A 14,196-nucleotide genomic window follows, 5' to 3' on the forward strand; every position below is an offset into this window, starting at 1 on the left:
CCCACCCCCACCTCATTTCCCTTATTGGGAGAGGAAATATCACAGCAGAAAAATGAAGAGCTAGAGGAAGAAGCTCGATATTGCTGGGATGGTACAGACACCGGCTGCTGTGCCAGGGAGAGCTGGGACACACCACCTGAAAACTTCTCAGGATCGCAGCTGACATGAAGGTGTAGAAGGGGAACGGTTCAGAGTCCCAGGTGTGAAGAGCATGCTTCAGCCAGATCCTAGCCCAGACATGGAAAGTTCCTGAAGCAGTTCCTGCTCCTTTCCTCCTTTGTCACCTATAGTTTTCTCAGTCATAGGAAAGGCTTTTCCTTCACCAAGGCTTTTCCTAGTCATGAGGAGGGGCCTTGAGAGCCAGGCCTGTGGCCAGCAGACCTTCTTCCTTGTGCTGCAGCAAGGAAAAAGAGAATCAGGAAAGGTGCAGGGGCACTGTGCTTAGGCAGTCTTTCATTGCCTGAGCCCTGATTTGGATCCTAATTCTGTTCCACACCATTATGAGAGAGAGCAGATTTAATGATCCAAATGGATGAATCAACTGTTAAACACAAAACATGTCTCACTTGTAACAGAGGACTTTATTATAATTACAGAAATACGTATTAGTCATATTTGGACATCTTCAAAGTTTCCCAAAAGTAAAGAATAAGTGCAACAGTTCAGCAATAAAGATTGACAAACTTATAAACACCCAGTTGAGGAATTTTAAAGACAAATTTTGGCAATTTTAAATACAGCTGTCATCATATCAACCAAGTTACTGAAGTACAGAGAGAATACATGACTTTGCAGAATATGTACAATTCTGACTATAGTGTTATTCAAACAACTTCCTATTGTATAGACCCATATCTTTAATAGAAAATGGTTCAGAAACACTCGTTAGTTATTGCGAAATATTGGAAGACTGAGGAGACTGATCTCTCTATATCAAAAACAACCAATGAAATGACCAAGTGTAGAATATGTCAAAGAAGTGGTATCTTTATGTGTAAGAAAACTGTCTTGGGGCACTCTGGACTAAATACAAATGGTTGAAAATCAAGAACCACCGCTCTTTTCTAGATTTGGAATGTTAAAACAGAAAGAAAAAGTAAACACCCTCAAATTTATCATTTATGGGCTGACTACAAGTAATAAAACTTTGGCTAATTTTTCTCCTTTTTATTTTTTTTTTTTAATTAATTTTGCTTTAGAGGAGGGTGGGGCAGGATTCCAGATCTGAATAATAGGAAGTAGCTCATTAAGGGGCTGGGTTTTTTTTGTGATAATCATGTGAAGTTGTTTAGACAGAACTGGAATATTACAAAATATTAGAGAAAATCCTAGAGAGATGGATTAGCAGTCAAATTTGCATGATAAAGGTAATGAATCATTTTGTTCCCTCCTGTGAGGTATATATGTGTATACTTTTCTTCTGCACTGAGTTTGAGGTTACTGGAAACAAACCAACTAACAACAAAGGAAGAAAGAATAATTTAGAACAATGGCATTTTCTGCAGTACCAGCTAAATAAATGCTTGAACAGGCACCTGCATATGTTTGCAGCTTTCAAAAGATGAGATATGGATGAAAAACAACCACTTTCCTTAAATAGCATTTCTAGAAAGCATTCAAGAGAGAAAGAATTTGTAAGCAGACTACACTGGGCTGCAGTTTCATCACTTCATGCAGAGCATGGTCGGTATTTTAGTAAAGGAGTGGAATCTGGAAAGCCAAAGTTTGGCTGGAGTTGCAGCTGAAAAGAGAATGTGAAGGGCAACAAAAAGGGCTTCTATGGGCACATCGGCAGCAAAAGGAAGACAAGGGAAAATGTGGGCCTGCTGCAGAATTGGGTAATCAACCTTGTGATTAAGGTCAAGGAAAAGTCTGAAATACTCAAGGCTTCCTTCACCTTGGCCTTTATTGGGAAAAAACCCACATCTCCCAAGCTTCCACGGCTAGTAGCAGACTTTGGGGGCAGAGGAAGACTACTCACAGGAGACCAAGTTAGTCCACTGAATCAGACTGGGCATATTGAAGTCCACTGGACTGGCTGGTGTGCATTTGAACATGGAGGGAGCCAGCCAGTGTTGCTGCATGCTCACTCCCTAGGACGTTTGAAAGGCTGTAGTGTTTAGGACAAGACTGCCAATGACTGGAAAAAAGGTAAATGTTGTGTCTTTAAGTTCAGTTATGCCTGACCCAACCTCACTGACTTCTTAAGCTTGACGTTATCAGGGTTTTATAGGGTTTCCCTCAGTAACCTTATAACTGGGGAGATGTGGATAGGGTGAGCAGACTATTTTTGTGAAAAACTGGCTGCACCACCAGGTTGGAAGGGTAGGGCCTCACTGGTCTGAAGTCTGACTGATGCCCAGTTAGGTGGGATCAGGGATGGATACCTGAACAAGTCCTATTTGATATGTTCATCAGTGACAGGGTGGAACAGAATGCACCTTCAGCAAGATTTCAGCTGATCTCCATGCCAAACTGGGAAGATCAGCTGACATACTGGAGGCCACAGCTAACATTCAGAGTAGCCTTGGTAAATTGCAGGAATGTCAGTGAGAACCTTGTGGTGCTCAACAGAGATGAGTGCAAAGTCCTGCATGAGGGACAGGCCATCCTCATACAATGTTAAGGTTGAGAGCCAACTGGCTTGGGAGTAGCCCAGCAGAAAAGGGCCTGACCATCTTGATGGACAAAAGAAGTTCATCATGAGAGTTCAACACCTCCAGGGATGCATTATAGAATTATAGAATAGTTTGGGATGGCAGGGACCTTTAAAAGTCATCTAGCCCACCCCCGCTACAATGAGATCAGGTTGCTCACAGCCCCATCCAGCCTGGCCTTGAATGTCTGGGGCATTTACCACCTCTTTGGGCAACCTGGGCCGGTGTTTCACCACCCTCATTGTAAAAATTTCTTCCTCATGTCTAGCCTGAATCTCCCCTCCTTTAGTTTAAAACCATCACCCGTTGCCCTGTCACAACATGCCCTTCTAAAAAGTCTGTCCCCATTCTTCTTATAGGCTCCTTTTAAGTACTGAAAGGCTGCAATAAGGTCTCTCCAGAGCCTTCTCTTCTGCAGGCTAAACAACCCAAGTCTCTCAGCCTGTCCTCACAGCAGAGCTGTTCCAGCCCTCTGATCATTTCTGTGGCCTTCTCTGGCCCCTCTCCAACAGGTCCATGTCTCTCCTGTGCTGAGGGCTCCAGAGCTGGATGCAGGACTCCAGCTGGGGTCTCACCAGAGCAGAGTAGAAGGACAGAATCACCTCCATTGACCTGCTGACCACGCTTCTTTTGATCCTGCAAAGGATCTCACCTGACTTTAATTTTACTTTGATTATAAGCACACTTCCTAGAATAATCACTTTGGTATGGGGGTAACAATATTGGTGACTCAATAATTGTCAGATCCCAAAGCTTCAGCAGGGACATCATGTTGCCTTGCAAATGAGCTCATATGGCAAAGTTAAGGGCATTAGTGCTATTGTTGTAACCTAATTAAATATTAGGAAATCACACTGTGACTTTTTCCACCAAAGTTATACACATACACTGATGCTGACCTCTGCACTCTCCTGGGCAATCACAGCATGGCATGGTAACAAAAATAAGTGTCGAAAAGTGCTGAGGGTCCCATGTAGTATGGAATGTCCCGTTTAATACAGGGTATGTTATATTGTTGTGAGGTCAATACAATTTCTCATAGGAAGAGCATACATGGCATGGCATTCCCTGTGTTTCTGTTGCCATAGGCATCATTCTAGATATGCAGGATGCCATGTATGGGGAGAAGTCTCCATACTTCTCTGTATGGGCAGAAAAAGCATATGTGCAAGAAGTCTGATACCAGACTTGTATGGTGCAACTTCTCTGAGCGTGTGCAGCAAGACAATATTGTATATGCTATGAATCTGACATGTCAGACTTGCTTTACATGCATGATTTAGCTGTCTGGGACTATCCTAGATATCAGCCTGCAAAATCTGTCTGTGTATACCATGGTATATCAGTAATTTTGAGATATTTTAGGAAATTACCTGTAGCCAGGGTTTGTAAAGATGGTAGGCCACCATGTCTGTGCTTCAAAGAGCTGTTTCCACAGTTGAACTGACAGAATAACAGCATGCTTGGAGTTCGTGTTTGTTTTTTTTTCCCCTCCACATCTTGATAGGTATAAATATTCACTCTGACACTTACTAAATCCCTTTCTGACCATTGTGTGCAGCAGGAGCTGACAGGTATTCCATTGAAAAGCCTAGCACTGATTTTGTCCCATGGGGCTTTCCAAGCCTGTCGTTTAGTGTCTCCTTCGGTCTGTGTTCATTAATATTAGTTTGTCGAGTTCACATCCAGGGCTCAGATGGGTTATTGGTGTTTTGTGCGAGATTAGATTTATCCCTCTATTGTTGCAGTTATTTTACTTTTCCTACTGGAAGGCTGCTCCCCTCCCTTTTACTTCTTGCTGTCTTCAAGGCAGTTGTTGTTTGGGGCTTGTTAATTGTGTCTGCCAACTCGCACACTGCTTCTAGAGCCTAAACCCAAGTGGCGTAACACACCACTTCCTATTGCCTAGCTGTTGAATTAGGCCCTGCTTCTCCCAGAATGACATGTACACTGGTCCTTTCTCTCTGCTTTTTCTGTTTTCTCTAGAGGGTTATATTGCGATAAACTCTTACACCTGGAACTAGAAGTTCAAGAGCAGACATGTAGACTGTAGTACCTCATATCCACTCTGGAAGGAGCAGAGAGGGGAAATTACTATGTAATCACCAGCAGATTATATCTTCATAGACTCTTGAGTAGCTCCTTGGACCCCTGGGATTACCTAGTAGATTTTTTCCTTCTTAATTAGGAATCCATTTTTTTAAAAAGCAAGTGAACTACCAAACCCTCCTTAATTGCTTTGGAGAAGAGGTTAAAGGTTAGTGTCACAAGAATGTCACTGCACTACTATTTAAGTGCCCCTTATTTTAAGCAAAGTCACTAGTTTTTGTTGCAACTGTATCTTTGCTTAAAATGCAACTTTGCACAATCTTCTCCATCCTTGGTGCATAGTATTTACGTCAGAAATAAAGAGCCACAAAATTAGAGAAAAGATTCCTTCATGTGACTCTTTACACTTACAGAGTGAAAAATCTTCACCACTTCATCTAATTTGTAACCGGTTTCCAGTATATCAGCTCTGGCATTACTCATAGTTAAGACCTCATAGAGTTTCAAATAGCTACTGTAATGAAGAATACAAGACACAGCCAGACACCACCAATAACTCTGCACAAAAATACTACTTCTGCATGCTTGAAAAAGAGTGTTGTTCCAGAAGCATACTGTCCTGACGTGCAAGAGGGGGAAAACAACAGTACTGCACAGCATTGAACTCTGCGCACTTGAGCTCTCAGAGGGACACTCGTGCAAGACAGAAGTTCCTTCTATAGCTAACAGCAAGCAGTAAGGTGTTAAACCCATGTGATCTGGTGGCCTTTAAGTGTCACATTATTTTTTCTAGAGGAGTTTATTCAGATCCTTTTCTAAAGGCTCCTGGTATCTTACAGGTTATTTGTTAAATCTTGAACTAATATATTTGGGTCTTTGGTATTAAACCAATGTGATTTCTTAAGTAGAAAACTTAATGTTCCCCAAATTTTCTAAAATACTTATTTTTTGAAGGGAGTACAATCTGTGGAATATAGACAGAGATAGTTTTTCTGACACTTGTTTGGAGTAGCTAATATACCTTATTTGAATATTTGCCTCACAAATAATATAGTAATTTCAAATACATGCAGATTAAAACTTTATGCTTTTGTGGCTTCTCTCTTAAAAAAGAGTGCTGAGAGGGTTTCTGAAGCATGGTGTGGTAGGTAGGCTTTACTGCCATTCATTTGGCAGTATTACTCATTGCGAGTTTCACTAATGGGAGGGACACCCTATATATTGTCATTCCTATTTTTATTCATCAGCACAAGATGAAACAATATAGTCAATTACATCTGTAGAATTTTTGAATTAACTCCTAGTTTTCTATAAATAGTATCATCTTTGTAAGCATCTCCTATTTAATAGTCTTTCTTCAGAACACCACATTTGAGAGAAGAGTGTGTCCTGCTGGATACACACAGAGCTGGGAGACATGGTGGGAAGCAGTTCCAGCTGGAACAAGGAGAGGCAAGTTTTTAAAACTCAGGATCAAAGGCTAGGTCTTTTAAATATTTCAGTGCACATGTAGACATACTTCCATGGGTAGTACTATTTGCCACATTTTCACAGTTGGAGTGTGATATTATGAATTATAACAAGATCTGTCACCTTGAAGTAGCTAACTCTATCACCATGGCCACTCAAAACCTCACAGTGCATTCTGAAATGAGCTCAGGCTTTCTCTCCTAAAAACAAAGGCTCCTGCCCCTGAAGGTAAAAGGATCTCCATGTGTTGTTAGAATTCCACTGCCAAAGATTCATACTGCCAAAAACACAGCAGAACAGAACAAATTCCATTTTGCCAGGAGCGCTGACACAAATGCAAAGTAGGTAGCTTGATAAATCTGCTTTGCTGTTATTGTTCTAGCAATGGCATTAGCAGGAAAACCTTGACAGAACTGTGTTTTTAAGAAGATTGCTCATGATATTAATCTAGGCTGACTTTATACCTCTATAAGTTAAGCACCTAGCCCAAGCTGTTTTTTCTAGGCTTCCTCTGGAGAGACGGAGGCATCTACAAAGGTGATTCATTCCAGATACTAATTTTAGGATGGGATGAATCACTTTCTGGTGTTTTTTTCCATTGACATTAGGGTGAGCCTAGCCCAACTCCATTAGACTACATCACTAACTTCTAGATGAGTACAGTTAAAAGAGGTAAATTCTGGCCTAAATTCTACCACTGTAGTGATAGATTGGAAAATGTGATGAGTGTCATTGTGGGTGAAATATGCCAATATGCCATTGTCACAGTAGGTTATGAGAGTTGAACACCTACTCCCAGGTTACTGGAAGACCAACCACATGAACTGCATGAAGCTCAGAAGCGAAGTGGGAGCTATACTGTCACATCACTTCTTCGTGATCTGTCATCTGTCTTCAATGTTGTAATAGTTCCTAATACTCAGCTGTGGGAGAATACAAGCCAGGAAGGGATGCTGAGGCCGATATTGACAGATCACCTGAATTAGCAGCAGGTCTCTAAGGAAATGCTCAGGAAAGATCCTAGGATGACCTTCAGGGATCTCTGACGATCTAGACCTACTACTTTCTACCTGGAAGCTGCTCCCAGAGCTTGCCATCCTCTTTGTTCTTCAGGGTATGTGTCTTGTGGCTCTTGACCCTGGCTGGGGTCTCATTTCTGCAGTTCATTGGATAGTAAAGGGTGGTCACAGCTGCTCGATTAGTTTTATTGCTTTAAAAATAAGCAAATTATTAAACTTCTTACAGAAATATTGTGATACCTGCACAGGAGCAAAATGCAAGGTGACAGCTTAATAACCTCTACTGATTAAATGCAGTAAGCATTCTGAATATACTTAACAGCCAGAAGTTTCTCATTATTCCCACAATCTCTTTTCCTTGGTAGAAACAAGAAAAATTACAGGTGTCAGCTATCCCATCTTGGAAATAAAGCTTTTCCAATAAAACTCTAAAATATGCTCTTTTGTTCTTTAAACCCATTATTTTTCATATTAATTTTTTTTTTTTCAGGTTGCCCCATAATGGATACTTGCAATGCCTTCTTCAGTGAATTCAGAAGACTTAGGATCATCTGCTTCATTGTTAAAAAAGCTTGACCATGCAGGTAGCTTCAAATGTCTTGCATCAACACATTATGACTTCACTGGAGTCTGATGAGATATTTGATGTGAAAACATCTTTAATCTGTCTTCTACATAGAACTAATATATTACTGTACCATTTACTTTTATAATTTATTATTTTTTCTCAGTATTGTTTTAAAATATTAATTATAATGTTAACAAAAGAAATACCCACTATTATGTGAAAAATAAGACAATGCTATGTTCTAATGTTTGTCATATGAATGAGAATTTTTAATGGGTATTATCATTTTACCTACATAACATGTATACCTATAAACATGAATTTAAATTGTAAATAATTTAATGTCTCTAAAAAACCCTATGGATATTTGTTCTGAATGTTTTCAGCTACAGATATTCTAAATACAGTAAGTTGAGGTAGATTCAGATTGTCAACAGAACTGTTTCTGTGACTTTTCTTTTGAAACAAGACTTATTGAATAATATTGAATAGTTGTTGCACTATCAGGCAATTTCCAAACATAATTAAAATACTTAATTTTTTAATGAAGCCTCCTAGCAGGCTCAACCTGCCAAATTTTACATTAGGCCTTTGTAATGCTTAGGGAACAGTGCTACTTGATGTTTCAAAAGGCACCAGTTTCACAGGGAGGCCAATGTGAATCCTCTGAGATGGAGGAAGTTTTGCTGCTTGGATAAACATAATCAAAATAAGATGTAGAAGTCATGTCTTCAGCCGTATTCAGCCTCTGTTGATTTATGCTTTTTTTTTTTCTTGATCAGTGGACAAATATCAATCTTCTCATTTCTAAAGTTGTTTTCATCAGGGGTTTTCAAGTTCAACCATGTCCTGGTTTTGTTAAAAACAAGTTTCTCTTTCAGTGAATTGTGCCTGTCAGCTAAAGCCTTCATATTAACTGCATTTTCCTGGAGAACCAGGTACATGTTTTGGTAAACCTAGCAATGGAATGCGAACTTATTGATAAGCATGGATGGACATCTTGCGAGAGCGGGGACGAGAAACAAGTGACCAATAGACTGACCAACTGTGTATAACATTCCATTCACGTGAATACTTCATATAAAATGGGAGATCATGAGGATCTCGTCCCTTTTTCCCTTTTCCTTTTCCCTATGGCCGACATTAGGAGAGGACCTTGCTAGTCGTCCCTGTGAACTGAGGCCTAGTGACAGACTGAACCCAGCTCCGGTTGGCTGCAGAGTCCAATCCAGGACTTCGAGTGTCGGCTCTGCAGTTGCTGAGACTTTCAAGATTGGTTTTGTATATTTTGTATTATTTTCTCTATTCTTATTAGTAGCATTAGTAAAACATTGTTAATTTTTCCAAATCTCTTCTCTCTGTCCTTCTTTTCTTCCCAAACGCCTGTCCTGAGTGGGAAGGGGGGAGAGGGAGGGGCAAAAAGGGGGAAGTGGGGGGGGAAGAGGAGGTTAACAATACATCTGCCAGGGTTTTATTGTCACCCCGCAATCTTAACCCTCGACAAACCATCATTTTTATTTGTCATTGCATTGGGTTTCGGTTTGTACAGATCAGGCTGCAAGTTTTTCTTTTTCTTTTTTCTTTTTTTTTTTCCAGAGGTATTCATAGGCAGGAAATAATATTGTATTGTTCTGAGTGACACTGACATGCAAATAAATAACACTGAAGCTTGAAAGAGTGTTAATTAGATATTATTATAACCTGACTGACCTGACTTGGCATTATGGTATCTTGCCAAACTGGCTTTTTATTCTTACGTGTGTCTGGTTTGTGTTTGTGGCGGGAAGCTAATGATTTCATGGAATTGTTTGGCTTAATCCTGCTTTCTTTACACTACAGAAGTTTTCTATGAGGAAGAATAAATAAAATCAGAATGAGGTTCACTGGGTATGACCCGTGGTGATTACCCTCAATAATATTTGGTATAGATTTCTGGTTTAGTAAGTTCAGATAGATGGTATATTTGGCCTGTTATTTGTTTACTTAAATGAGATTTACATAAGTTTAACTCTGAGTTCCTGTGTAAAACTGGCTTACACTTGTGTAATTCTACTGGCTTCATTGTTTTTCGTAATGCTTCTTGGAGTTTTTTTGCAATTCTCATGGGTGTGAACTCAGAGTAGGGTCCATTGAAGGAAATTGTCATTTATTGAACGAGGTAGTTAATCAACAACAACATAAGATCCAACTTGTAAATTCTGATCACATTGCCCTCCTTTGTAGCTCTGCAGAAGAAGAGCAATTTGGGCACTTGTGAACAAGAAGGACCACTGTGTCTAGCTGGACTGGAATCTCACTTAAAGAGGTCTCTCAGTTAAAAGAGGAGCAGATCTTATCTTTACATCTGTATGTTCTATGTAGACATCAAAAGGCTACTTCTTGAAGTCTTTGAAGTGAGATGGGCCTAACATTTGGCCTAGTCCTCATTCCAGTTCCTGCAGGGACACTGGGCTGTGGAAGCCCCAGGACTCCTGCCTTTGCTTGCCTTCCTAATGGCTTGCTGCACTAATTAGCCGGGGTGGAGCACCTTGATGACACACCTATACAGCATCTTGTTTTGGAGTTAGTTTGGTAGGAGTGCTGCACTAAGCTGTGCAGCATATCCTACATTTAACTATAGGGTTATATGAGTAATAAGCCAGGTAGCTAAACCAAAGTTATTCAGAATATGTAGCACAGGTGATGCAAACGCCAAACAAAGAGTGTGGGTCTCTGCTCCATGGTTGGTACTGTGTATTGGTGGGGTTGTGAGCACCACAAGAGCATTCTCTATATGATGTATCATACTATTCTTTTTGCATCTCCTCTTTTTCATAATTTTTTTTTGTAATATTCCAGGAAGAATTCCTGGAGTTTATTTTTTTCTGTTTTCTTAGTAAGGTGTGTGGTAGTAACCACAATCCAACATTGCATTACATACAGTACATAAGCACAGTATTTTTAACATCCACATACCAGTAATTCCTATAGGCCCAGGCAAAGCAAACCCCATTTTTGTAGGTATTTAGTACAAGCATAAAATGAATGTCTGTCAGTGCCCCAGTAAGCTTACAGTTTAGAAAGAGGAGACAAAATGGGAAGGTAACATGAACAGAACAGTGTGAATATGGAGGCTTCCACTGTAGGTTTTTTTCTTAATGTTGGCATCAGTCTTTCAAACTATTGGAAAGGCAGTTATTATTGAGAAGCAAGGAGAAGGGGAAAGGGAGGATAAATAGTGACTCAGTAGTATGAAGGGAAAGGGCAGAAAGAATAAATTTCAATCAGAGAAGCTTTCGGTAACTGACTTCATAGACATAATATAATAGCAAGGGGAGAAAAAATCTGTGGTCAAATCACATGAGGAGTCAGTCCAAAATTTTCGAATAGCTTGCTGATGCTTGCTGGCAGCTTTTAACTTCAGCTGGAAGAAAAGAGCCTCTTTTCACCACAAACGAGAATTAATCTGTAACGCTTTTGTCTTCCAACTCAAGTGACTTGTGTTAAGGGAGCAGCTTTCAGACAAGGACCCTGGGACCAAGTCCTGTTTGGGTACAGTGGAAGATTTCCAGCTGTATTTTAAAGCACCATTCACCTCTTGTGTCTGAACTGTTAATTTGCAGTGGGGTCACTCCCAACTTACACTACTGCTAGGGCATTAATGGTCTAAATAACTGCACCTGCTATGTTAATGAAAGTGTGCATAATAGTGCCAGTAATTTAGAAAATTAGGTATTGTGTTGGGGTGAGGAGGAGGAGAGAGGGGCTAAGGGGTGAGAAATTGGTCAAAAGAAATATAGATTTCAAACCACTTGCTGTATTATTGCCACAGTGTTATCAGTCCTACTGGTACAAAGCTTTTAGTATTCTACTGGCTGTATTCAGCTTAGCAGTTGAATGTTTTGAAGAGTGGGAGGGCTTTTTGAGCAAGGAGAGAGGGAATCAGAATAATATTAATTAAAAAAAAAATCTTTCCTATTTTTTTTTTTGCCAGCAATGTTCTAAGATTGTGAGATTTAAGATGATCCCTGTCAGAAGATAGGCCAATAGATATCCTTGAATCATAAAATCACAGGAATATAGGACTGGAAGGGACTTTGAATAATCCATTCTTTGCTCCAGTCTGCAAACATGTATACTAATATGATTCCTTTTCTAATGTCTAATCTAAACCTCCCGCCTGCAGTTTACACCCATTAATTCTTATCGTGCCGTGCTGGGCATGAAGAACAGCTTAATTCTCTTCCTCTCTGCATCAATCTTTTATGTATTAGATAATGCTTACATTCTTCTGAGTGTGCCTTTTTGTGTATATCTGGATTTGGATGAACATAGGTTAAAGGAAAAAATAATAGAATTCTGCCAGAGAAAGTAATTTTAGCCAATCAGGCCGCAAGTGTCTGAGATGGAGGAGTTGAAAAACTCTGGGCAGGGCAGAGCGGTTTGCTTAAGGCGATCTGAGGCCCTAAACATAGCTCAGAAGAGAGATGCTGGTGCCTGCCATGTGTTACACATATCTTATGACAGTGCCTGTTTGGCATTTCTGTCTCACCTGGCCATGTCTCAGCCTGTATCGCTCACCCGTCACCTGAACTCTGGCCAGGAACTGTAGGTGCTTCTGTCGAGCCTGATTTTCTGGGATTAGGTTAGTTCTGTGCTTCCATTTTTAGTTCTCTTTCTAAAGTCAAAGAGAGGTAAGAGAAAGTAGGGAATGAGAAAACTGGAAATGTGGCAGCACCTAAAAGTTTCCTGGCTGCTGGGGACAGAGTTAGAATTAGAACCACACTCCTTCATTCAGCCCTCAAATGTCCAACTCCAGTGTATGCCAGGAAATACCGTCCTCCTTCCTTCTTCACATCTTACAGGTCCTGGCAAAGATCCCAAAAACTCTGTTGTCCAGGATGATCATGAACGTGAGTACTTGACTGATCTCAGCACCTGTTCCAGACCGGTATCCTAACTCACATAAACCACAGATGCTTCCTGAGCATCCTGCAGGAAGTGTGGTGGCCCCAGGCACTTAGGAGCACCAGCCTGCTTGTCCTGACGCACTTTGGCTGTCCACTGCGTCCTCTGCCAAGTGTCCACAGCCGTGCCAGCTCTTCCTGACAATATTTGTTCACAGTGTATGGACTCTAAACCAAAGTTTAATAGTTACATCGTTTAAATTATATGGCATGTTAGCCTGTATAATTGCAAATAATTTGCTTGGTGCTGCCTACACTTCGGATGCATGGAGCAGCTGAGTTCTCTGAGTGTAAGGTACACAGGTGGGTGAGTGAAGCCAGCTGACCAGATACACTGCTCATCTTGTGAGGTCCTCTATAGGGTTAACACTGGCTTCACACTCGTGGATGTCAAGAGGATGGGACCAGACTCTTCAGTGGTGCACAGCAGCAGGAAGAAGGGCAACAGGCACAGACTGAAGCACAGGAGGTTCCATCTGAATATGAGGAGAAACTTCTTTACTTTGAGGGTGCCAGAGCCCTGGAACAGGCTGCCCAGAGAGGCTGTGGAGTCTCCTTCTCTGGAGACATTCAAAACCCGCCTGGACACCTTCCTGTGTGATCTGCTCTGGGTGAACCTACTTTATCAGGTGGGTTGGACTGGATGATCTCCAGAGGTGCCTTCCAACCCCAACCATTCTGTAATTCTGTGATTCTGTCCGTTTGGAGCTGACAACTGAGAAAAGACACAAAGCAGTTCACATATTTTAAAGCTGTTGTCTATGAACTTGAATAGGCACGAATTGTACTGGGGTCACATTTTCTTTTCTATGATGAAAAACACAAACTTACTTTTAAATTAAAAAGCATAAAAAGTCACATTCTTTTGCTGGTTGCATGGTTCCAAGAGCTGGGACCTGAAGTGTAAGGCTGTAGTGTTATGTGTACGGCCAAAATGTTTAGACTTTTTTTGAGTGAATGGATTTATTAAAAATGGAGAGGAAAGAATTTATGCTCTTGCCACTTAATTTTTGAAAGAGGAAGCCTATAGAAGTTATTCCTCAAGTCCATGAAGTCTAGAATTGCCTCATTACACCCCAGCAGTGAAAATACTTCACAGATGTGCAGTATGACAGAATCTTACCTGTAGACTAAGTTTGAAAGACAAATATCCATTTTGCTATAGTTTCTAGAAGAACATAATATGTATTAACTCTGACTGATTTCTCTTTTCATTCAGAAAACTATTTACTTGTCTTGGAATGGGGCTAGTTATTAATATCATGGGTATAAGAATATACCTATTATCTCTGATTATATGAATCTTTTTTGAAAAAGAGCTGGAAAGGTCCTCCAAGCACAGAGTTTACTGTTGGAAACTGTGACACCCAGTGGTCACTTAAAGAACCATAAAAATGTAGTACAGAATGACTGCAGTGAACCTAAAGACTACACAAAATACTGGGGTTTACACGATAAATATGTGCTTTTAAGAGTAGCACTGTTTT

The 14,196-nt window shown here is 40.5% G+C and overlaps 1 long non-coding RNA gene across 1 annotated transcript; it reads left to right on the forward strand.

The window, feature by feature from the left end:
- The first annotated feature begins 6,976 nt into the window (after nt 1–6,976).
- On the forward strand, nt 6,977–9,617 carry LOC308038876. The gene is made up of 3 exons (XR_013921966.1): nt 6,977–7,290; nt 7,686–7,779; nt 8,645–9,617. It is a non-coding gene; the product is annotated as an uncharacterized lncRNA (long non-coding RNA).
- The last annotated feature ends 4,579 nt before the right edge of the window (nt 9,618–14,196 follow it).

This window comes from Nesoenas mayeri (assembly GCF_963082525.1).
Source record: "Nesoenas mayeri genome assembly, chromosome: 3".
NCBI lineage: Eukaryota > Metazoa > Chordata > Aves > Columbiformes > Columbidae > Nesoenas > Nesoenas mayeri.